Here is a 26648-nt window from a genome sequence, read left to right on the forward strand (position 1 = left end):
TCCCTTCCCTATTTCAAATAAATAAATGTATATACAATATACCAGGAAAGAAAGTCAGATACAGTAATAACATGAGATTAACCATAAGAACAACAATCACACAAGATAAACCTCTTGTTTACATATCCTAGAGTTCATTTCATTTAGTCTCATCCTATATGACCTTATGTACTTAGATTTTGAGTTATTGTAATCCTCTGCTAGGACGAGCCTGTTTCTTTGGGTCTGGCTTACTTCACTCAATATGATTTTTCCAAGTCTTTCCATTTCCTTACGGATGGGGTGATGTCATTATTTCTGATGGCAGCATAGAATTCCATTGTGTATAAGAACCGCATCTTCTTGATCCAGTCATTTACTGAGAGGCATCTGGGTTAGTTCCATATCTTCGCTATGGTAAATAACTGCAATGAACATCATTGTGCTAGTGGCTGTAGTATGTCTTTGTTTCTGGACAACTGGGTAAATGCCAAGGAGTGAGATTGCTGCATCACAGGGGAACTCTATGTTTAGTTTTTGGAGGAACCACCATACTGCTTTTCAGAGTGGGTGAACGAGTTTGCACTCCCACCAACAGTGTAGTAGTGATCCTTCCTGGCCACATCCCCTCCAGCATCTGTTGTTGTAAGATTTCTTGATCCTGGCCATTCTAATTGGAGTGAGGGGAAATCTCAAAGTTGTTTTGATTTGCATTTCTTGTCTGGCCAAAGTTGTCGAGCATTTCTTCATGTGTCTATAGGCCATTCTTATTTCCTCTTCAGAGAAGTCTCTCTTTAAGTCTTTAGCCCATCTTTTAATGGGATGTTGTTTCTTTGAGGATTTGTTTTTGAGAGATTCAATTTTTTTGAGTTGTAGGTATATTTTAGATGTGAGGCCCTTGTTTGTTGTATGGTTAGTGAAGATCTTCTCCCACTCTGTGGGCCTTCTATTTAACTTGCTAGCTACATCCTTTGCCATACAGAAATTCTGCAGTGTAATGCAGTCCCATTTGCTCAAACTTTCTTTAATTTGTTGTGTTTCTGGGTCTTTATTAAAAAAGTTTCGACCTGTGTCAAGGAGACCTAGTGTCTCTCCTAATTTTTCTTGCAAAGTTTTCAGAGCATCTTCATTTACCTCAAGATCTTTGATCCATTTGGAATTAATTCTAGCATCATTTTTTATCCTTTGTGTTTTAATAATAAATTGATAAATGAAGAAAAATTTAATGTCAGAAAAAAGTTTAAGGTTTTCATAGATCATAAATATTCAATTTTATTTACATTAGGTAAATAGAAGAGAATTGGAATTTCACCTGCCTTCTTATTTTGCCAAAGGTTTTTTTGTTAGTTTTTGTTTGTTTGTTTTTGTCAGTCCTGGGGCTTGAACTCAGGGCCTGAACACTGTCATTGCGCTTTCCGCAAGGCTAGTGCTCTACCATTTGAGCTATAGCACCACTTCCAGCTTTTTCTGTGAACGTGGTACCAAGGAATCAACCCTGGGTCTTCACACATGCTAGGTAAGCACTCTACCACTAGCTCAAATTCCTGACCCCGAAGTTTTTAGGAAAGAAAAGAAACCAAGTTAATTTATTTGTCTTATATGATTGGTTTCTCCATTGCAAGAAGACTGCTTGTTTCTCAAATAATGAACCGGGTTGGGGATCTAAGCATTCTAGAAACATAAGAAAGCTGATAGGGCAGGACTTTCTTAAAAGTGAAGAATGAGATCCTGGTACTGACAGACTGTATCTTTGTGTAATTGAATGAGTCATCTTCCCAGAATGCTCATATTCTCATAGATGCTAAAGCTGTCAGGTTTTACTTTATTTACATCTGAGAAAATATAATGTATTTCAGAGATAACTCACCTCCTGTGAGGGCCTTTTGTAGTCACCCAGAAAAACTAAGTGTATGTGTGTGTGTGTGCATGTATGTCTCTGTGCCTGTGTGTGTCTATGTACTTAGCCTAAACGAATTGTTTCTGGTCACATGGGCCTTCATTTAGAAATGAAATAACCTAACCAGATGTTAAATTCTCTTGTACCATTGTATGGATCTTTTGCATAATCATTACAAGATGAAACGATTCCATTAAGTTCTTACACATTTTCATGGCATGTAAAAAGAAAATGATAACAATTTACAGAATTATACATAAAAATTATGCATTCTTTCTATAATAGCACACACACACATACCCATAGCCAAAAGTTGCCATCGATTCTATACTTTATAGATAGAGGTAGCACAATATTGCTGATGAAAGAATGCAAAGATACTACCTTTGCAATAGCCTGGCTCAGTAGAGCCAATCAAAGCATGTAAGAGCTCAGCTATGTCAACAAAGCCATGTTGTCTGGGGTTATCCACGAGACTATGGCAGTAAACAGGAGTGCATATAAACCCCAAAGATTCAAACACTCCTGAGCAACAAGAAATTGCTAGAAAGAAATAGATAATTCATCCATTGCATATTTACGTTTTTGTTTATTTTTTGGTTGCTCATGGGTCTTGAACTCCGGGTCTGGGCACTGTCCCTGAGCTCTTCATCTCAAAGCTAGTGCTTTACTTGAGCCACAGTATCACTTCCAGTTTTCTGGGGGTTATTTGGAGATAAGGGTCTCATGGACTTTCGTGCCTACACTGGCTTTGAACTACAATCCCCAGATCTCAGCCTCCTGAGTAGCTAGGATTACAGGCACCCACCTGGCTGCATATTTACCTTTACAAAGGGGAGGGTGATCAATTGTCTTGACTGCCTCTGAAAATTCAAACAAAAAAATAGGGCAGAGTCGTGACTATAAAGGTCATATCTGTTCAAGGAGAGAACATGTAATGGGAAAGAACAATTGGAGATAACTGAATCCGAAAAATTATCAGAGATCGTAGATGCGCTTGAGGAAGAAGTATGTTCGTGTGTTTTTGTTTGGAATAGAAAATGCTAGTGCTTATTTATACATGAGTTAAAATTCCTCTAGAGGAGGCATTTGGTATGAAGAACAGAAAGAACTATTAGAAAAGCAAGATTCCTAAAAGGCAGAGGTGTAGGATTTGGATCACAAGTAGGAGCTTTGGCTTTGGATGCAGGTCAGAAAATCACAGTGGGTATAGGTTGGCAGACATGGGGGTTAGTTTCTAGTGTTTGGAAAATTTAAAAAAGTTATTGTGGGATGATATCCATTCTCAAATTACATGTGAAGAAAAGAATCCACTGATAATAAGTCAAAGTTTTCAGAGACACAGCAAGACAAGAGGGCTAAAACAGTTATTATCATGAAACCAGAAGATGACAAAATAGGAAAAGTATGATAGGATCGCCAATCCGTGTTGCCATTCTACCACATGAGCCATGTCTCCACCTCCACATTGTTGCTGGTTGACTGGGGATAAACATCGCACGGTTTTGTTTGCTTAGGTGGACTCTGAACTCCAATCCTCACCTCTCAGGCTCTGAGTTGCTAGGATGACAAATATGAGCCTCTGGCATCAGTCTCATCATCACTCTTCTACATCCAAGTCATCAGTGCAGTGAGGTTTCTACGTGAATGCTAACATCTGAGGATTAGCTGATGTGATGATGAATCGCCAGGGAACAGGCAGGTGACGACTTCCACCTCTAACTCCAAAAACAAACACTGGAATTCTACTCCCTTGTCCTGCGTCCTGCAGCAACAAAGTTAAGCTAAAAGAATTCTCTGAATAATTATTCACGATATGTAACCACATACCCAAAGAAAATAAGATTACTGAAAGCAAAGCACTAAAAAGGAATACAAATGCCGAGGTGATTAGAACTTAAACAACTGATCATTCTACACTGGCTCTACGATTCCCTTGTCTCCTGCCCCCTCTCTCCTGGGATTTCCAGATAAGAACTCTGCCAGGGGTTGCTAATCTAAAGAGTTCCTCTCTTCAGAACGTGACGAGGAAGACTTGTCATTGGGCCAAGTGCACACGAATCATTTCTTCATTCATTTATTTACCTCTCTGGGATTGTTGAGTTCTAGTATATGGCATTGTTGAGATTGGTCCTGGGAACAAACAGAACCATGACTACTGTCAAGTTGCTGAACCGGACACGTTTTATACTCTTAGTCCAGGGTTTTTTTCATTTCAGCTCAAGAGGAGCTACACGTGGCTGGACACAATGGAGCTCCCAAAGCTCTCACTCTCCTCCACGCAGGGTGCCCTGCCCAAGGTCTACAGCAGAAGGCACGGCTGCCAGACCAGGGGGAAAACCAGAGCGCCACCTGTCTGTGAGTCTGTATTACAACCAAGGAAATTATTATTGGACAGAAATCTAAGCCATATATGTGGATTTAAAGACAACATGACTGTTGGAGGAGGTTATAAAGTAGAAAGTGGGAATGTCAGAAAAATCACTGTGATTTACTTTGCCCTCAGTTTAACTAAACCAATACCATCCTCCTTTCTTCTTCCTCCTCCTTCTCCCTTTTCTTTCTCCTCCTATTCCTCTCATTCATTCCTTCTTTCTCTTCCTCTTCCTTCTTCTCCCTCCTCCTTCCTCCTCCTCCTCCTTCCTTCTTCTCTCTGTCTCTGTCTCTCTGTTTCTCTGTTTCTCTCTGTGTTTCTCTGTGTTTCTCTGTTTCTCTCTCTCTCTCTCTCTCTTTCTCTCTCTCTCTCTCTCTCTCTCTCTCTCTCTCTCTCTATCTATCTATCTCTGTTGTTCTTTTTCTGAATACTTTGGACACAGAGTCTTGGCATGCAGCCCAAACTACCCTCAGAGTCATAATTCCCTCTGCCTCCAACTATTTCTTGATGTTCAGTTAAATAGGAAGAATCCAACAGAACAGACGTTTAACTGAGCCTGTTTTGTTTTAATCATACTAGCACTTCCAGTGGGAGGAAAAAGTGTTGCAACTGTTAACGTGCTATCATTTGTATTAACGTGTAATCAATTAGGAAAAGCATATGTGTTCTATAGGACAGACCTCAGAGATAGAGAAGCAGAGACACCAGTGCACAGGAGAACTTGCCAGTATTCTGAAGACCCATTTCCTAGTGGAATTCGCAGTTTGCTGTCACAGTTCAGAAAGATGCTTTCCTCAGCACAAACACAAATAGAGCCAAACACCTCAACTAAAACCATCATCAGTGAATGTCAGGCAGATTTAAACTAACATAAGAAGCAAGAAACATCTCATGGTGACAACGCTGAAATCACAGCTTGAAAGAGCCTGTGGCTTTTCTGATCAAATTGCAAGGAACATTGTCTGCAGGAAGACTTTCAAAACTGTGTGCCTACACAGCAAAGAAAGATGATCAACAAATGTGTGTGTGTGTGTGTGTGTGTTGGTATGTATGTGTATGTGTGTTGGCGTGTGCAATACATGTAAACCAGTATGAAAACATTCCCCACACCAATCTTAAATGAATATGTCATTCACTAAGGCCCTGTTGTCACATTAGCAAAAGAAATAACAGTATTAGTACCAGTGATTATAATATACTGATTCCCATTTCTTAGGGAATTAGTATATCTCTGCTGAATAGGCCTACTTGTGAAATCTCATCTAACTCCCTAAGAAAGGTAGTATATAACTCCTGTAGCTCCTTCATTGAACTTAGTAGACTGCATGGTTGTGAATCTTATTTATCACACCCCCCTTCCATGTGTTATTTTCATAATGGCAAAAATTATCTTGTTCATCTTTCCCTTATGACCTCACTCAGTGCTCAGTATTATGTTGAGAAATCATTCATAAACTGACTTGATGAATTAATGGTAATCCATGCTTACCTTTACAATGTGAGAATAGAGATCATATCACATTTCAAAAGGATTGCAGAGACAGGACTTCATGCATTTCTTGCAATCTCCATTTAGTCTGCTGGATGAATAGGTTTCGAAAATATGAGGCTGAATGGGAGACACCTGAACTGAGACGAGAAAGGAGGAACACTGAGCCAGAGAGAACAGCATGTGAAAGTGCCCAGACACACAGAGGATCCTGCAGGTATAAAAGCTGAGGGTCCTGTTTAGTTCAAAGGCTGGAGTTATTGGTATTGTATTGAGTTATCGAGTTGTATTGTGTTGCTTCTGATGCCACCCTGGGAAACTCCTTCCTCAGCTGCGATGGGTGGGGAGTCTTGGGGTAGCACAGACCCATAATGAGAATTACACATATACACGGAACAGACAGTATCCAGTGGTTTACGCAGGAGACAAAAACTGGAGACAGGTGTTTCATTCAGGCAGCTCTTGTGGTAATCCCAGCAGGAGGAAAGTAGACAGGAATGGAGACAAGAGGCTAGATAGAGAGATAGTAAGAGTCAGATTGACCTGCTGAAAACTGGCTAAATGTCAAGAGAATGTGGTAGATACTTGAGATTACACTTGTTTATTTTTAGTCATCTTTGGTAGTTGTACAGAGGAGGTGTCATACACCGAAGCAGGTTTGGAACGCTGTGCATCTTGACCTACGTGACTCTCTTCCACATGCTCACCCCACTCAACCCACCTCTTCCCTCACCATTTCTTAAGTGTGTGGTATACACGAGGGACTCGACCATCTTCTCACCCTACTTCGCTGCCTCATTCAGCTACCCTTCTCTCCTTGGCTCCATTTGTCCCCTTAGATATCCCCATTTCCTGGTACTGATGTTTGTGGGATTTCGTCCTAGTCTTTCTAGAAGATTATACTATTAGAGCTCTCCTTAGAATCTATTACACATTAGTTAATTCATTTGTAACCACCTGCATACTGCCCAATGTGTTTCCTTATAGATTTACAGTTACCACCAATCTACACCATAGCCAAGATATGGTATCAACTCAGAGGCCCCTAATGAATGAATGAATGGATCAAGAAAATGGGGTCTAGATGCACAGTGGAGCTTTTACTCATCTAGTAGAAAGAATGACCTTGTACCATTCATAAGAAAATGGAAAGTCTTGGAAATAATTATATTAAATGAAGTAATCCAGATCCAGAGATACATTTTAAAGGAAGGAAAAGACTACAGGATCTGAGCAGAAACATCCATTTCTTTGGAAGAAATATTGGTTAATTTACATATTCACATTCAGGGAGATGTGTTCAAGTTCATGTAACAAAATATTCTTTCCTAATTTAAGTAGTAGAAAGTTCTACCAAAAGCCTCTGTAGACGCATTTTAGTAGCACATTTCCATTTAACTCCATCTTCATTCCTTTGCATATATAACTTGAATTTACCAATAACCCTCATTATGCCCTTTAGTAGCTTTATATACTAGCTGTACAATTCATCAGCTTGCTGAAGAAACACATGATCATTTATTCAATTAACAAGAATTAACTTATAACCATTTCAGTCCAGAGACTGGGATTAAAAATATAAATAATGAAAAAATACCATCTCCATAGGCATAAAAGTTATTCATTAATGTGAGCCCACAGGGAGTGGAAAATGAATGTTCCACAGGAGAGCAGAAGACATAGGCTTGGCAGAGGGGAGAGGGGAGACAGGCACAGAGTGAGGGAGCAAGTGCATGGCCCTCAAAGGTTAAGGAAGAATTTGCTGCTAACAGACAGAGGAGAAATGTCAAACCAGAAACCAAACTACATATCCAGGATTGGCCTTGTCAACATGGGAGACTTTATTTGGAGAAATCTTAGCAAGAGCCAACAGAAAACTGAAAATCAATATGTTTTTCATGTCATTGACATTCAACTTTTTTATATTCTCGACATTTCTGTTTGGAAATATCATAGTTTTTAATCAATTCTGCCAGTCAGTTCACCATTTCCCATTTCTCTGCCAGTGAAAAAGAAAACAACCAAATTCCCACTTTGTACATGAAAATACGTAGAACTCAAACTAAGAAATGAGGGCCAGAAAGCAACATTTGGTTGTTAACCCTATCAAACCCTCATCCACTCACCTGTGTCTACTGCTCGCATATTTATTTTTTCTGGGATTGATGTGGCCTTCACATTCACATCTTTTTTCTGAACAACTTTTCCTTATTTTTGGACAAGATTCTAAAGAAGTTTCCCCATTATTCAGTTCTGTGCAGCTGGGATAACTGGTGTGAGCCAGTACATCTAGCTCTTGATTGGTTGAGATGGGGCTTAGGGAATATGTTGTCTAAGGTTGGTCTAAATTGTACTCTTCTCACTCACAGCCTCTCAAATAAGATTACAAGCTTGAGCTACTGTGCCCAGATCCTCATTCTAGTCATTTAACTTTCCTCAATCTCAGGACATTTTCCACCTTCACATTTTAGAGCATAGCATTTGCAGCACTGTTCACCGGAATCCACAGGAATGAGAGGATATCCTGGTCTAATGCCACACATCCAGTGGTATTCACAAAGCAACCCAAGTCATATCACCCTACACTGCCACCTCTTGCCATCTGCAGGAACCAAGAAGGAACCAAGTTCCTTTCATGCAATCGATCTTTCAGTCTTCATAACAATCCAATATACAAAGTATCAAGCACCTCATCGTAGCACACATTAATTAATTTGCATAACATAGCCAGTAACTGGCATAACAGAGACTCAAGTGAGAGTTATAGTTCCTAAGTCATCACGCTGATCTTAGCTACTTGCTTGAATTCTTATTGGAGATTTTGGGCTTTTCAGTTCCGGTTCAGTAATTTCTATTTAATCTAAGTCATATGATGGTTTTTTTCATCAGATAGCAGAGGTAATCTAACTAGTATCAGAGTTGATTTTATTTTTCTTCTCACATCATCCTTGATCATATAATAGGGAAAAAATTCAAAGTAAAAGTAATTTCCCAGATGAATAATACTCTGAAGAAATGACCCAAACAGCAATATTACAAAATTCTAGTCCATGTGACAATAAAATATTAATTACCATATCACTAACAGGACATGATGACAGGAAGAATTCCACACCAATGGGTTAGTTTCTTATGTTTATAGGAACCCAACTTCTCTCCCAAAATCAGTTCTAAGACTCACTGAAATATGTGCTGACCATTTCTCCTGGAAATTATTGTATGTGGCTCTGGTTTTGTGTGATTTTACATTCATTTATCTCCTATTTTCTCTAATATTCAAACATACAAGCTATGCTTTGTCCAAACCAACGTGCAAGGATAGCCTTGCAAATAGCCAACTTGCTTCATTTTTCTTACAGGCTTTCCTCAATTTGAAACTATCTTGGTCACTTCTTTGTGTATTTACATTGCTTACCTTAATCTCTCACAAGTGAATTATTGTTTTCTCTAAGTACAGAAAAGTGTCCAGTGAATATTTTTGAATGAATATTTTTGAATAGTAGGATAACCAAATCCAAACTCATATATATTTAAATACTATTGAACTTCAGGAAGACTCAAACATTCAAACCCTGATATAGGCTAGCTAATTTGTAGTTATACTTTATTTATTAGCTCAGATAAAAGTACATTGTAGTACTATACTTGAACATCGATTTTTCCTTAGAAAAATGTGTTTTTCTTTGTGTGTGTGTGTGTGTGTGTGTGTGTGTGTGTGTGTGTGTGTGTGCATGTGTTATTCTGTATTTCATACTGAATGAGGTCAGAATCTGGGTACTTTGGCACTTTTCTCTATATATTGAAATGCATTAGTGAGAAGTGTGGTCAGTTTTTCAGTTTGCTATCTTTCACTAGTGTTCTTTGTCAACCATGGTCTTTCCACAGCTTTAGTTTTCCTGGTGGGTTTTGTTGTTCAGCTTTCCACGCCATAGTCCTCTGCCAACACTGTGACCAGAGAGGGCACACAGGCTCCCCGGTTCTACCCTGACAATAGCCTCCTCATGCACTGCTGTTCAAAGGAGGATTTCCTATGCTTGCATAGACCAACTGGAAGAGCAGGGCTTCCAGATGAATGCTCTCTCCATGGAACCCATCAGTATGAGACTGAAGTGCAGAGAGGGGAAAGAGGGAAGGAAGGAAGGAGGGAGGGGGGAAGAATGAAATTGATACAGAAAAAAAAATGACCATCCTGGTTTTATGTCATCAAATGTTTTAGACATGTGCTGCAAATATTACTAAAACAGTGCATGCTGAATTCATGTGAATTCACCATTTCATCATTGCACTGCATATTAATTTACTTAACAGCAAAACAATCTTACACAAAATCAAGTTAGAGCATCATTAAATCTGAAACAATGTTTATTTTTTCAAAACCTTCATCTATTATATTTTCCTTTTATAATAAAGGAAATCATTTTAACTATATCTTCTGTAAAAAAATAAGAGTTTTTTTCAGTACCATAGGAAATTAAAATAAAATCAAGGGAGAAGAAATGGCCTGACATATTCAGACCTTAACAATTGCTGGTTATCTATGCTAATATGAACTTTTGTCCATTTAGATGAATACAATTACATATATTTGCTTGTGTCACACTACTTCTAAAAAGATGCTCAGTTAGTACATACCATTACCCTTTACTCTCTCAACCATAATTAAATGCTAGAGTCCTTTTATTTAAATAATATGATTAATATGTACCGAAAATTCCTTCAGTTCTGAATAACTGTCCAGAAAAAGGCACTCATGACAAATTCTATGCTAATTCCAGCCAACACAAAGATGGATGGATTTCCAGAATCTTCACAGGGAAGCCTGAAGGCCATAGCAGAATTTTAAGACGCCCAGTACTAATGATGAGTTTTGCTAATACCTTATCAAAGTATATCTGTGATAGAAGCTCCATATTTTCAGGAAAGCAGAAAAATACCAATAGAGATCACTTATGCTTTTGTTTCCTGAGCATAAATAAACTGAGTTCTTTATGAGCTGTTCTGGACCACAAGCTCTTTCTGTCTAGTTTTTGCAGTTTCAGGGCATTGCCACCAATCCCCGCTTCTGCCAGCACAGCCACAGTAATCTGGGCACGTACTGTAAGTGGCAGGCTATGTGGACCGATGGACCGGTGACTGTGGGCAAGAACTACACAAGCAGCCCTGCGCCAGCAAGCCCTACGGGCTAAGTCAAAGGAAGGCTGGCAGAGAAAAAGCCAAGCCAGTCAGACACACATGTGCCTCTAACTGCTGTGGCAAATGCTTTCTTCCTTCCGACTGCCAGCTCCTCTCCAAGGTGATCCCCACAGGCTTTCTGTTTTCCTTTTGTTTGGGTTTTCTGTAAATTAATTCATGATTTGTCATTAACAGAAAACCAAAACAAAGCAAAACAACAAAATGGAATACTTCTTTTCCCAGTCTCCCTGAAAATACCCACAGGAATCTACCCAATCAGATGGCCTGTAACAAAACCCTTTAGTTCAAAGCCAGTCAGGCTGGCGAGGCTGCGAGCTCTGCCCATAGCTACCTGTACTGTGGGACCTGCAGAGAAATATGCAAACTGGCAACCTGGGTGCATTTGCCATTTTACAGCAATCTGTTTTATTGTTCCCTGGCTAAGTTCTTTGCCAAGGGCAAGGAGCACAGAAGGAGCTAGCAATAGCCCGCTCACAGCTGTCTGCACGAGCCCCACCAATCCTGGCATTGTGTTTTTAGCTAAGAGGCACTTGGCTGGCTTACCAATAAGTCCTGATGAGCTGATAATGCAGGTAGACTAAACCATAAATATTTCATCAGTTAAGCATTGTTTTTACATGTGGTACCATAATATTATAATAATAAATACTTTTCTTTGGCCATAGCCAATTAGGATAGGAGAAACAGGTCTTAGAATATTTGTGATAATCAGAAAACTTCTTTTCACAGTATTCTTAATGGCTGGTCTACGGTAATGGAGACAAAACTCTTTGGTAAGGCACTGGTGGCTCACACCTATAATCCTGGTTACTTGGGAAGCTAAGATCTGAGGATCATGATTTGAAGCTATCTCAGGCAGACAAATCTGTGAGATTTTTTATTGTTATTTAACCCCAAAAAGCCAGAAATAGAGGTGTGATTCAAGTGGTAGAGTGCCAGCTTTAAGTAGAAAAATGAAGCAAGTGTGGGAGGTACTGAGTTCAAGCCCCAATACAGTCATTCAAGAAAAGAAGAAAGAAATGAAAGAAAAAGAGAGAAAAGAAAGAAAGAAAGAAAGAAAGAGAGAGAGAGAGAGAGAGAGAGAGAGAGAGAGAGAGAGAGAGAGAGAGAGAGAGAGGGAGAGGGAGGTGGGGAGGGAGGGAGGGAAAGAGGGAGGGAGGGAAAAGAAAACAAGAAATAAAAGATCAGAAAAATTATCTAATCAGTACCCTGGAGAGTGTGGGACAAATTCTGGACTTCACTGCTTCCTCTAACATCAGGTTAATTCCTAGTGCTACAAAAATAATCCACACAGGGGCTTTTTGTATTAGAGAAACAAAAAATATTGTTATCACATTTCAAGTCCAAAAACTATATAAATCTACCAAATTCTGTGTTTTGATTGGAAATGTTTCCAGATCCAGAGCCTGTGACTCCCTGCTTACCTCCCTCTCCCACTGGAAATCATTCCCTGGAAATATCAGTACACTTTCCTATGGAAATGGAAGAAAAAGATGCTCATTTGTTTACTTAAAGTAGAAACAAAGTCCTCCATTTGTGAGTTGCATGTTCTCTTTAGATCTTTGGCTCTATCACCTTAGTTCCAGAGAGAAAAGGTGTTTTCAAACTCTCTTGACTGCATTATCTGATTCTGCTGCCCTTCATTTCGCTTCAGTAACAGGACATCTGATTTGCTTACAATTACCACTTCATTTTTTAAAATCATTTATTGTACACAGTATTGTTTTAGTTTGATTTGTGAGTTTATTTCGTTCTTGATTTTCTCAAAAGAAAAGGGACCTAAATTTCAGGAGGTGGTATTTTGGAGCTTCTTTTTAACTGAATCAATTATTTCTCACAACAGTGCACATGATTAAACAACAATCCCAGATTGACTACGGTTAGTAATCGAAAGGAAAGAAGACACTAGCCGGAAGTCAAGTGATTTCTGTAATCAGACAATGGAGGGAATTGTTTCTTACAGTCAATATCCGATTTTAAATTCTTTCTGCCGTTGCTCCATTAGTCTGCTGTGAACACTAGATGGCACTGTGAATTCATTTAATTTGGAATGAAAATCAGTTTCCCAAGATTTCAAAAAAGGAAAAAAAAAAAGAGAGAGAGAGAGAGAGAAAAAAAAAAACAGAAAAGAAGAAAATAAGAATTTTCCTGAACTGATTTGATAATATGACACATATTTTAAGGAAGTGAATTTATATCTGTTGTAACAGTCATTTCATTAAGTTTCAGTAGGGGAAAAAAGCATCCTCTTTTGGCTGGGAAAATATGACTGTTCCCATAAACACAGCCAGTCAAATCAGCAATCAAAAGTCTAGTCAGAAGGGGAAACAAAACAAACCAAAAAAAGCCAGGCAGGCTCCGGGGTTAACTTGACTGTTTTTTTGACTGGCTTAAAGTATTTTCTTGACTATTTGACAAGAAAACAGTCCAGCCAGCATGTGTGCGTCAATACAAGGTGTGCTTTGTAGGCTGTGAGTGCACGCCTGTGTGGCGAGCCTTCGTGTGCACCTCTGCACTCGGACTGGTTAGCCCAGTCCACTAATGAGGCCAATGCTCTCTGGGTTTCCCTTCCTGCCCAGAGGACAAGCTCTGCTCATAAAGAGAAAGGCCACCGTGGGCCTGGGCGCTGGATCCTGATCCGTGGCCCGTCAGTCAATGGCTCATGCCCCATCCTAAGACAGCAGTGTCTCTGGACTGTCAGGTGATCAGAACGGTACCCATCACTATGGGACGACCAGAGCAACAGCTCTGGGTGTGGATCCTGCCAACTGCTCTTCTCTGGAAAGGACTGGCTCCAGAGTGATGAGGACCAAAGTCAACTCTGAACTAGCCAAGTCCCGTCCCTGGCACCCCTACCCAAAGACATGGAGAAGCTACTCTGTGTCATGCAGGAAGCTAGGCAAACAAATGTTAGTCATGGTGTTAATTCCACAAGAGAGGAATATGTTAACTGCCAAGCAAAAACACAAGTAACTTCCAGGCCAACAACTGACACATTTAACTGCAAAATGTGGACCAGAGCTGGTCACCAGTGGCTCGTGGGAGACTCATCTCTAATTAACAGGCAAAATGTTGAAAGTGGAGGCATGGCTCAAGTGGTAGAGTCAAGTGAAAAAAATCAAGGTAGAATGAGAAGCCCTAATACACACACACACACACACACACACACACACACACACACACACACACATCATGGAAGAATAGATAAAACTATAGCTCAAAAAGAGCACCAAAACCAAGTACTGGTGGCAGCTCACACCTGTAATCCTAGCTATTCAAGAAACTGAGATTGAAGGATCAGGGTTCAAATCCAGCCTGGGAAGAAAGTTCAATTAATCACCAAGGAAAGAAAGAAAGAAAGAAAGAAAGAAAGAAAGAAAGAAAGAAAGAAAGAAAGAAAGAAAGAAAGAAAGAAAGAAAGAGAAAAACAGAAGTAGACCTGTGGCTCAAAGAATGCTAGCCTTGAGGAAAAAAAATAGCCCAGGGACTAACTTCAAGCCTCAGGACCAGCACACACACTGAAGAAAGAATCTCAAATAATTCTTAGAGTTAGAGTGATAATTACATTGGAATAAAATTTATCAGCATTCAAATAACATTTGATCCAGAAATAAGATTTTCATCCTTGAAATTATCACTACTTGGTATAGCACTACTTGGACCTCTTTTGTAGGTCTGGATGGGACATTTATTCATAAATAAAAGCATCTCTGTGTGGGCTTGTGTGCATCCATGTAAGTGAATAGGAGTGATCATAATCCAGAGCTAATTATAGTCCTGATAATAAATATTATCATGCTGGATGCTGGCAGAAAAATTCTAAGAAACATTTTGAAATCAGGGGAGATACTACTCAGATGTCTACCTAACAGAGGTCTGTGGATATTATTCAGAGACACTACAGCCAGGAATTTTATTAGCTGGATATGTTTTCCCTTCTCATACACATAGCATAATACATTTACCCAGGGTAAGGTTGCCACACAATGTAATGATGGAGGATTTTCCTCTTCACCCGTATGGAAGCATCTTCTCTTCAAAGTAATTAAATAAGAGTGAACACAAAAGAAGCTGAGTGTTCTGAGGATGTGAATTTAGTGACTGCCCTGCTAAAAGACAAGCACTGGGCCCCTGGGTTCCATCCTCATTCACCCTTTCCTCCTATCTGCTTCGGGCTGGAAAGCAGTGCTACAGAAATGACATAGATTCTCACTTGGCTCCTTGATTTGTGAAATGAATGACTACAAAGCTATCAGATTTCCAGGCATTATCCACATCAGGTGGGCATAATCAAAGGACATGGAATGCTCACTATGATATCATTTAATGAGATAATAATATGCTTGGTTAAGGCTGGCACTGCACATCTGAACTCCCAGCACTCAGCAGGCAGAGGATCAAGAGTTTGAGGCCAGCCTGAGCTACCCAGGAAGATGTTGTCATACAATAAATAATCCTAGTAGCAATAATAATAAATAACAGTATGACTTACCTATAATGGAATTCTGTATGGATAGCTTAGGTACAGGTTTGTTTTTCTTGTAGATGTACTTTTTTGTTGTTCTACCTGGAAAACTACCAAAATTCATGTTCACATTTGCGGGTGGGATATTTTCCAGGGTACATGTAAGAGGGGTAAAGGACAGCGCTAGCACCAGGCCACCATTTCCCCAGTGTGAAGAGAAAGTGGTTAAGTGGAGATCTCAAATCGTTATAGTATGTCCACAAATTCAAATTGTTTTGTTGTTCTGAAACTGTTGAGTAGAACATGATTCTTCAAATAAATGTCTCTGAGAATGAGGAAAAATTTAGAAGTCTGAGGACTTGGTACAGTGGCAGGGGACTTCCCCATCATGAGGAAAATCTTGGGTTACATTAAGGGAAGGGGAAGGGGAAAGGAAAGGGAAAGGAAAGATGATGGGGAAACAAAAAAAAGAAAGGAAAGGAAAAGGGAAATGGAAAGGGAAAGTCAAGGCAAAGAAAAAAAACGAAGGGAAAGGAAGCCAGCCAGGTGTTTGGCTCTTGCTTATAATCCTAGCTTCTCAGGAGCCTGGGATCTATGGATCCTGGTTCAAACCCAGCCTGAGAAGGAAAGATCTGTGAGACATTTTTTCCAAATAACCACAAAATATCAGATGCCAAGCTGTGGCTCAAGCACTAGCCTTGAGCTGAAGAGCTCAGAGATAGTGCCCAGGCCATGTATATCTTGAGCCAGGTAGGTACAAGTTGGAAACAGTTGCATTTTCACTTCTGTCTGATGCCCGCAATCACCCAGAGACGTCCCATGTCTGCCAAAGCAGCAGAGGCTGACTCAGAGACGAAGCCCTGGAGCCATGGCACAGGCTCCGCTTCCCCCACTCCCAATCTCCATGGGTCAGCAAAGCTGATCAGGACACCCGGAAGATCAAGTGTACTTCACTAAATGCAAATGGCTGAGGAAGAGTGAAGAGGAGATGAATCTGACCAAGATACAGTGTAGGTATAAATCAATATGTCAAAAGAAATCCCTCATACAACTGATCACTGATAAATTCAAACATAAAATGATAGAAAGAAGGTTCATTAAGCATCTTCTATGGGGAGTTTGTCCTAGGGGTGCTTGCCTAACATGCACAAAGATCCTGGGGTCAATTCCTTGGTACCACATACATAGAAAAAAGCCGGATGTGGTGCTGAGGCTCAAGTGGTAGAGCTCTAGCTTTGAGAAAGTCCAAGGACAGTGCTCAGGCCCTGAGCTCAAGCCCAGGACTGGCAAAAAAATAAAAAAGAATTTTCTATGTAAAATTTGATATTTTAATAGGGCCTCAAATTGTTCCTATCTCGGCGGTCATTTGGTTCCTCGTCTCACATTCTCTGAAGCTGGTAACATCCCTGACCATCCCTAAGTCCTATCTTTCGCTCACACCCAACCTCTAGCACCCGCATCTCAGGTCAGGATGGCTTCTGATGCGTATGCTACCGCCATATGCCCTCGCCTCCCCCAGCACTGCACAGAACCTGGCCCTCTAATCTAGTTCTGCTGGACAAACTCTCTCCCTCCTGGTGATCTTTCCCCTGGAAGGAATGAAACCCAGGGTTTCACCTCAACATGGCAGCATATGAGTACAATGCACTGCAGTCCACGTCACTCGTCCCCTCTGCTATTTATCTCCTGATTCCGTTTTCACACGTGTGCACTCTCCATGGTCTTTTAAAGCATAAATGATCCAACTCTTCATCAACTCTGCAGTTGTTTCCCGCCACAGCTGGAATAAAACTCTCATTCCTTAGTCTATCAATTCTGAAAGCACCAGGTAACCTCATCACTCTTACCCTAGTGATTTTCTTTTTAGAAGTTCAGCTCAATCACACAAAGCTCATTTCTTTCATGATGTCTTTGTACTTTTGTGTCCTCTCCCTAAATTGTTTCCCCACTGACGGAAGAGCCTGGCCAAATCCTCTTCTTTCTACTCCACCCCCTCCCCAGTCCTTCATCTTGAACTCTGGGCCTGAGTGCTGTCCCTGAGCTTTTGTGCTCAAGGCTAGCCTTCTACCATTTGAGCCACAGCTCCACTTGTGGTTTCCTGGTGGTTAACTAGGGATAAGAATCTCAAGGACTTTCTTGCCTGATCTGGCTTTAAACCATGATCCTCAGATCTCTGCCTCCTGAATAGCCAAGATTACAAACGAGCTACTGGCGCCCAGCTGGCCAGCCCCTTTCTTCCTGTGAATCTCAGCTTCAATGTGATCATTTCAGTCTTCCTGGCTTCCATAAGAGTTGTAATATACATTCAATACATCATCTCCTTCAACATGTCACCCCAATGATCATAATTCTCTGACAACTTTCTAAAAGCTGATTTTCAGTTATGAAATTTTGCATATTGAAGTGGCGGGAAGAGTGCTGTTGGGAGTGGAAAGGTATGTCCAAGAATAAGTAAAGAGTACAGGCTTAAAGGAAAACTGAATTTAAATATAAGTTTCTCTCTTCCTTGTATGATTAGAAAATTAGCACATTCTGGAAGGCTCTATGTCTGTAAAATGTGTGTATAAAACAAAACTATGACTTTGCTGCAAGAATTACAGTAAAAGGACATGTGTGGAATGGATTAGTTCCTTAATGGTGATAGTTTTGGGTTTTTTTATATTTTATTCACACATTTTTGTCTCCAATATGTATGCTGTCATTCTTTCTCTTGCAGGAGGAAGTTTCTAGTCTGCAACACCACAACTAAGTAAGTTAGGATAACATCGATTTCTAATTACTCTAATAAATGATATTCTCAAAGTCACCACATTCAATTAACTTCTACATTGATTCACTCAACATGGACACAAGAATGAAAAGAAGAAAGTAAAGGAAAGAACTGTAACTGTAACCTCTACATCACCCTGATAACAAAATATTTTTTTTAAAAAAAGCAAAGAATGAAAGGAGGGAGAAGTAAAGAATTTTTTATTGAGTGATCAGAAAGTAAGTTGAACAATTCAAATTGAATTAAGAATGTGCCTGTTTATTCCTTCAACAAGCTCGTGGGGACCACCAGATGCTGCTCAGAGCAAAGTAAACACTGCACTATAGAGGGTAAAAAGAAAGACACATCCTCTGATCTTACAGATTTACTAATGTGGTATCAGAATCAAATCCCATCCTGTTTATTGCTTTGCATCCTGTACTTCAAGTGATAAGCATGGGATGGGGAATTGATTCTGCTCTGAGCTGTATGCATCACTTATTAAATGGGTTAGTGTATGACAACTTCTCTAAGTCTTAATGTCCTCCTTACAGTTTCGACACAATAAACTGCAAAATAACAGCACATGAACTAATTGAGGAGTATATTTTCTTAGGACAAACTTTAGCTGAGTCTCAGCTAATCACAGAATCCAAGCTTTGGTCAATCACAGACAACCAACCAATCAGATCATCTTCAAATAAGACAAGCTTACAGGTTCATCCACCCCAGTTCTCTCTGGACCTCACTTCCATGTCCCTCAGTGCTGTCTGACTGCATCAGGGAACCGCTCTCTGAATCACATCAGATTCACAAACGGCTGCTTGTTCACATAAGGTATATTATGTTTAATTTGGCTAATATTTTTGAACATATCTAAGGCCACTACACTTAAAAAAAACCCACAGTTCCACACCATTTAACAATGACTTATTTCCCACACTGGTCATTTAGAACTGAGCTGAAGAGAAAATGAAATCTGCCTGGGACATAATTATCTTCATTTTGTTTCTTTTACTCTAAGTGATGCCCTGAGATCTGTTTCACTAAATGTTACCACTGAAGCTTTCTAAATATCAAGGAACATAGGTTTCAGAGGTATTGCAATGCCAAAAATGAACTCTTTTGTTCTCAAAAAAGAAAAAGCCTAATAATCAAGAATTCCTTGTACAATCAAAAAATTGCCCTTATTTAAATAGAAACTAGTTTCCTTGAAATGTGCATTTATGATCATCATTATGAATATCTGTGCAGATGTCTCAATACATCTCTTTTTTGCAGATGATTCGTTTTTAATCCAGTTCAGTGCATTTGCCACCACAGACAACGTTGCCAGGCAGGTGCTAAGGCGCATTCTTTGATGGCTAAAGAAAACTTTTCCTTCTTGTTTTCTATTCAGATGGTATCCAGGTTATATCTTGACAATTATCTTGAAACTGAAAGGTGACAATGGCAGATGGAATGTCATTTTCCTCTTTCTTCCCTGCCCCCCTCTATTTCTTTACTGGGTCCACCCATTTGGATGGCAAGACTGTTCTGAATGAAGGCAAAACCTGCATCTTCAACATCTCTCCAGTTCAATTATGATGCGTTAGCAAGGCTAATTAGCATTCCTCAGAGCTGGAGCTCTTTGAGTGACAGGTAACCATGGAGGTGATCATCAAGAATCTTTCTTTTCTTTTTAATTAAAGATAAGAAAAGCTTTAAAGAAAAAGGATGGCACTGGCTAAGGTATGTTGTTAGCCCAAGATTAACATTCTGGAAAGGATAATAATAGTGCTAGGGAAAAAAAACAAAAAATGGATCCTATTTCAAAAGGAATAGAAGGAAAATGCCATGAGAGTCAGATAGTGCTAGAAATCTGTTAGTTGTCCTCACTGATAATTGGTACCCAAAAGGAAAACACAAAAAGGCAAAAGATCATCCACTTACATGGTAATACTCACCTCTTCAAAATTTGAGAAGTATAATTCTACTTTTGAACAATAGGGATTTTTAAATAATATTTAGGAAATATGAGAATTACTTTGGAATGGTACATGCAGTTATTACTGAATCATACTTATTTAGTAAGTACTGATTGGTGACAATAAGAAGCATGATGATTTTTTTAAACCACTACTAACAACCTAACAAACCTGGGAAATACTGAAACAATCTCTTTACTGCACTAGTTCTGTATTTGACCCAAGAAGAGGTGATGTCAACAGGAAAATTGTATCCATCTCCCCAATAAACTCAGTATGGTAAGTAGGTCAGAGATGTGAATTAAATATTACCACCTTAGCATGACAGCTCGGTTCGGTGAAAGAAAATGAGCAAAAATTTCATAGTATTTTAAGGACATATCAGGATGAATTTCCTATTCAAACAAAACAAAACAAAACAAAACACAAACCCAAACAAACAAGTAAGTTGAGGAGCCAGTTAAGTGATAAGTGAGCAAGTATTTGGATACTCAGAGTTCATTTCCATTTCCTACGAACTGAAAGACTGTTACTGTATTTTCTTTCAGTTGTGTTCATTTCATGAAAAAAAATTTAATTTGAACATGCCTCTCCCTTTCCTGTTTTTAACCTAAAAGGAGAAATATTGTGAAAACATTGTGTGCTGTTATTTCTGGGCAGCATAAAGCCAGGAAGCTCTTACAGTTTTATGGGAGTGGTTGACACAGCATGGCGAAGATCAAGTGCAGTTTCCTCTGGTCATTCTCTCTCCTTCCAAGAATGTGGATGTGTTCTAAGACATGCTTTGAATGAAGACACCCAAGGTGTCCTCACACTTGGCGTGAGTAATCATCCATCCCTCTTCCTCAGGCTAGTCACTGGAATTTTATTTATTTTCAGGTTCTTTACTAGTAAGCAAAATTTCTCAGCTTCCAAAATTTGTACACAAATTTTTCATGAAACAGACTCAAAATTTCATAAAATCCAGCATCAATAAACTTGGCTCGTGAATTGTTATTGGCTTAAAGGTGAAAATACAAAGACTAATTATGTTTCAGGACTTTGAAACTTGTATGCTTTTTTTCTGAAACTCAATAGAATGTTGCTTTTAAGTGTAATCAGTATGAGAATTTTATTCTGAACCATTCCATTTTGATGCATGCCATATGCATGTCAGTGTAACAAAAGGAAGTAGCTTTTGGGTTTATCTGTTACCTCCATTTTTTTTTCACCATTTCCATAGATAGGAAATAAAAACTTGTAGACACCAAAATTAGTAGAAATGTTTGTCTAAATAAGAAATAGCATACACTTAAAAAATACAAATCAATATTTTCTAATACTGAATGGATTTGGAATGAATCCTTTTTAAATAAGGAAATTGAATAACTGGATATTGGAAACTGAATGCAGTTTCAATCCTGCATATTTTATGGGCTAGTCATGTTTTCCTTTTCTCCCTATATTTTTTTGTAGACTCTGAATGAGCAGTGACATTTTGCAAGGATGAGTCACTTTATAAATAGATTATACTTAAACTGGTGAGAAAAAGGCTGGAATGGCTCTGAACTCTTCCATAGCTGGTCTGAAATGATTTTGCATTTTGATACTTCATGATGCTCACTTTCTTACCATGAGCTAGAGAGGGAAAGAGGGAGGGAGGAAAAGAGAGAGAGAGGGAGAGAGCGGGGAGGGAGACAGACAGACAGCAGACAGAGACAGAGACAGAGACAGAGACAGAGCGCCCAGTTCCCATCTATAGTTACTAAAATTTCTCATAAACAGTTGAGGAGCTGGAGGCTATTGACTGTTCCCATCTTTTCTTCTGAGATGGAAACATCATTCAGATTTTCCATGGTAAATCTCTAGAATTACAAGAGGTCAGAAGCAGGAAGTCACCTACTGACATAGTGCCATCTCATTTTTCACAGATGAAGAAATTGGGCCTCGGAGAGTTTACTGGTACCCAGCTCGTTCATTTCAGTGCAAAAACTGGAACTGAAACTCAAAACCCCGTGCCCACCTCCTGCCAATGTTGGGCGCCCATTCCACCACTCCCAGGGGCCTCCTACGAGATTCCACAAGGACTTGTCATGCTCTAAGTCTCGGAACTGACTCACAACACCAACCAAGAGCCAGAGGCCATTCTGTTCAACCTCCTGCCACACAACATCCTTTGACCTGTCCCAGGCCTCACCCATTTCAATAAAGACTTGCTTCCTAACCCGAGAGGAGCGGATGCAGCATTTGGGAGTCTTTGCCTTTGTGACTACTACTTATTTCCATGACGCTTCTGTAAATACTTTGATAATTCTGCTTCTTTAAGTACTTGCCTTTACTTCATCTTAAGATGTACATGAAAACACCGATCACTTAAGACACAAACACAATCTATGTGACCCACTAAGATGCTACACACACACACACACACACACACACACACACACACACACACACACTTCAATATCATTGAGGAGAAATTTTTTTTCCAGTCCTGGGGTTTGAACTCAGTGCCTGAGCACTGTTCTTGGGCTTTTTCCTCAAAGCTAACACTCTGCCACTTGAGCCACAGCACCACTTCTGGCTTTTTCTATGTATGTGGTACCGAGGAATAGAAACCAGGTTTTCGTGCATGCTAGGCAAGCACTCTACCACTAGGCCAAACTCCTGGCCCCAATTTAGGAGAAAATTTTAAAATTACTCAAAAGTTAAAAAGATGCCAATCAAGAAATGGAGAATTTCTTACAAAGCTAATATAGAACATGGTGAAAAATATCTTTAAAATGCATTTTTCTTCTCTGATACATTGAAAATGATGTAAATTTGTTCTTCATTTTATCAGGACAAGTCAGAAGACCTGCAGTATAAAAATTAAAAGTGCCTTATAATTCTGTACAGACAAAATACAATGTAATTACAGAAGATTCTTTCTTCTTCTTAATAGAGTGTGATAAGGCCAGGCATTAGTTAGTGGCTCACACTTATAACCCTGATTATTCAGGGGACTGAGATCTGAGCACAGTTTTGAAGAGGAAAGTCCATGAAAGTCCTATCTACAATTAACCAACAAAAAAGCCAGAAGTGAAGGTGCAACTGGAGAGGTAGAGCAACAGACTTGAGTAGAGAGGTCCTGTGTTCTCAAGTTCCAACAGTGTGTGCGTGCATGCACACACATGCCCACACACACAAAATGAAACTGTAATCATTTATTCTGTGTGCATTAACTATGAATGGACCTACATACACTCCATATGTATGTATGCTCAGGTCTGTAGGCTAGCTACTGTCTACTTTGAAACACGAATAAAACTACACAATCATATAGAAATATATATTTCACAAATAAATGCACATGTACAAATCTATCATTTGGGTTCCATTCTTACCGCCACAGTCAAATGCCTTTCGGGTAAAACTGAAGCAGAGAAAATAAGAAGCAGCATACAAAAATAATTATTCCATAATAACAGAAAAAGGTATAAGTACATTTTAAAAATGATACATATTTATTATGACATAGTAGGACTATAATATGCTTCCTAACTGACCTACTTTTATGTAATAGAACAAAACAATATTATATCTTGGTAGCACAAAATTACTTCCTGGGAAAATTTTAACAACATTCATAATTTAACAAGTTCTCAACTTATTTTCTATTTTAATATAAGCTTGAAGATCAAAAGTATTCCTCTCTTTACTTTGGAAATTTTATTATAGGAATGTTTAAATATTACATCTTCAGCATTTACAGATGATTTAACACAATAAAAATTGTTGTTGCACTAAAAAAAATTTAAATGATACATAAGGGCCAGGCATTTGGCCTAGTGGTAGAGTGCTTGCCTAGCATGCATGAAGATCTGAGTTCAATTCCTCAGTACCACATACATAGAAAAAGCCAGAAGTGGTGCTGTGGCTCAAGTGGTAGAGCTCTAGCCTTGAGAAAGTCCAAGGACAGTGTTCAGGCCCTGAGCTCAAGCCCTAGGACTGGCAAAAAATGATACATAACAATCTTTTTAAAAAATAATTATTATCAGACCAGGTATGGTAGCAAATGCCTGTAACTCCCTCTACTGGAAAGATCGAGATGGGAAGAACCACACCCAAAGCCAACCCTAGCCCAAGCCACAGCAAAATCAGCATGAATCCTATGTGAAGACAGATGCTAGAGGGTATGTGGCCAGGAGGGATCACTATTACACTGTTGGTGGGAATGTAAACTCGTTCAAGCACTGTGGAGAACAGTATGGCAGTTCTTCAAAAGACTAAACATAGAGCTCCCCTATGACCCAGCAATTCCACTACTGGGCATTTACCCAATTATCCAGAAATAAGGGCATACTAAATTCACTAGCACACTAGCACAATGTTCATTGCAGCACTATTTACCATAGCAAAGATATGGAACCAACCGAGATGCCCCTCAGTTGATGAGTGGATCAACAAGATGTGGTATTTATACCCAATGGAATTCTATGCTGCTGTCAGAAAGAACGACATCGCCCCATTTGTAAGGAAATAGAAAAGCTTAGAAAAAAATCATATTAAGTGAAATAAGCCAGACTCAAAGGAACATAGGCCCAATAGTCTCCCTCATTTGTCATAATCAGTAGAAACTTTGGTCTCTTAGCAGAGATTTACAATAGAACAAAGTCTAGAGACATAAGGCCAAATAGTATGACACTAAATGTAAGGACCTCCAGGATAAGGAAACAAAAGCCATATAATGAGTGACTGTTGTCCTTAATGTACTATGTTATCTCTCATCTCTTTTGCCATCCTTTGGTTATCTCATATTGTTACAATATTTCACCTTGTTATCTGATATATTTTATATGTGCTTAATTGGTTATTTGAAATTGGATAGGGAAGGTGGGAAATCAAGATAAGCAAGGGGAGGGTGGGAGGGACATGGGGACCATGTCATGAGAAAGAGTATCAATGTTTGTGAAGTTATGCACCTTCTATCTGCAGAATATAATGTATCCCTTCTATTAATCACAATAAAAATTATTTTAAAAAAGTCAACTGAAGACAGAGGGAAAGGAAGAGGATGATGTGGCTCAGAGAACTGTTATATATCCAATCGGAGGGACAAGGTAAGTAGTGGTTTTGACAATTGGCCCATCAATGTTCATTTTCTAACACTTAATAAAAATAGGAAGGGGGGAATCAAGATGAGGGGTGGGGGTGGGGGGAAAGGAAATGGGGACCAAGACATGAGAAAGGGTATCAATGTATGTGAAATAATGCACCTTCTATCTGGTGAATATAATGTAACCTTCTATTAATTACAATTAAAAATATATGAAAAAATGAGTATTTTTTTAAAAAGTAATAGTAAATACTTTGCTCTTATTCAGATTCTAATACACAGAATTTAGTTCTCTAGAATATGTTGGGCCTTACTTCTCTCCTGATTTTTTCCAAGAACTCAAGGAATGTAGTTATGATTATTTAAAACTTTTAAAATGAAAAAAGAGTCTATATTATATTACATGGTTAAAAAACAGACCAGACTTTTACCATATGCAATACTTTTTACCAGAAGTTGCATAACGTCAGCGTCTATGAAATTACTGAGTTTAACTTCTTAATCTCTCCACTGCTCAACAGCTCACTAAATCTGTCTGTTAAACTCAACGTACTCTGTGTGTAGCACCTAACATAGCTGAGAATGGCTTTTCCACGAAGTGTTACAGCCAAGCTTTTTATTCCCTCTTGCACCAGAAGAGAGATCAAAATACATCTATAGGCTCAAAAGGTAAAATATGTTGTGAACTTCAGCAATCCAAGAAATGATGGGCAATGTGTAATAAAATTTGAAATGTGTAGACATTTGAGTAAATCAAGTTTCACAAATTCATCTCAAAACTACTACAAGAGAGTTGGCAAACCTTTCACAGTTGGGGTTAACAGTCACTGACAATTAGTATTATATTATATCCCCTCACCCACTTGACCAAATAAACTCTTTTCAAGTGAAAACTTTTTGTTTTCTTTTTGCTTTGATTTTTTTTTTCTTTTTTCATTGACATCAGGCCTGTGTTTTGTAGTCTGTCTCTGGGGGTATTTTCTTGGTTCCTACACACACACACACACACACACACACACACACACACACACACACACACACACTTTGTTCTTTTCTATTTTTTTAAGTTATAGATAGTCTCTAAGTAAATTTGCCTAGGCTGTCCTAGAATCAATCCTGCTATCTACTCTGTCTTCCTACCTGATATTACAACCATGTTTCACCAAACACAACCCAAGAACTTTGTATCCCTGCATGTGTGCCCGTCCTGGGACTCCCCAAGATTTTTTTTTTGCCCAAAACTAGCGTTCTGCCGCTTGAGCCAAATGTCCACTTTTGGCCTTTTGGTGGTTAATTGGAGATACTATTCTCGTGGACTTCTTACCCAAGATGGCTATGAACTGTGATCCTCAGATCTCATTCTCATGAGTAGTTAAGATTACAGATGTGAACCACTGACACCCAGTACAAGAATTTGGTTCTTGTGCATTTGTAAGGTCTTTTTGATCACTTATGAAT

This window comes from Megascapheus bottae, chromosome 10 (genome assembly GCF_031878675.1).
Source record: "Megascapheus bottae isolate mThoBot1 chromosome 10, mThoBot2.hap1, whole genome shotgun sequence".
In the NCBI taxonomy this organism is placed as follows: domain Eukaryota; kingdom Metazoa; phylum Chordata; class Mammalia; order Rodentia; family Geomyidae; genus Megascapheus; species Megascapheus bottae.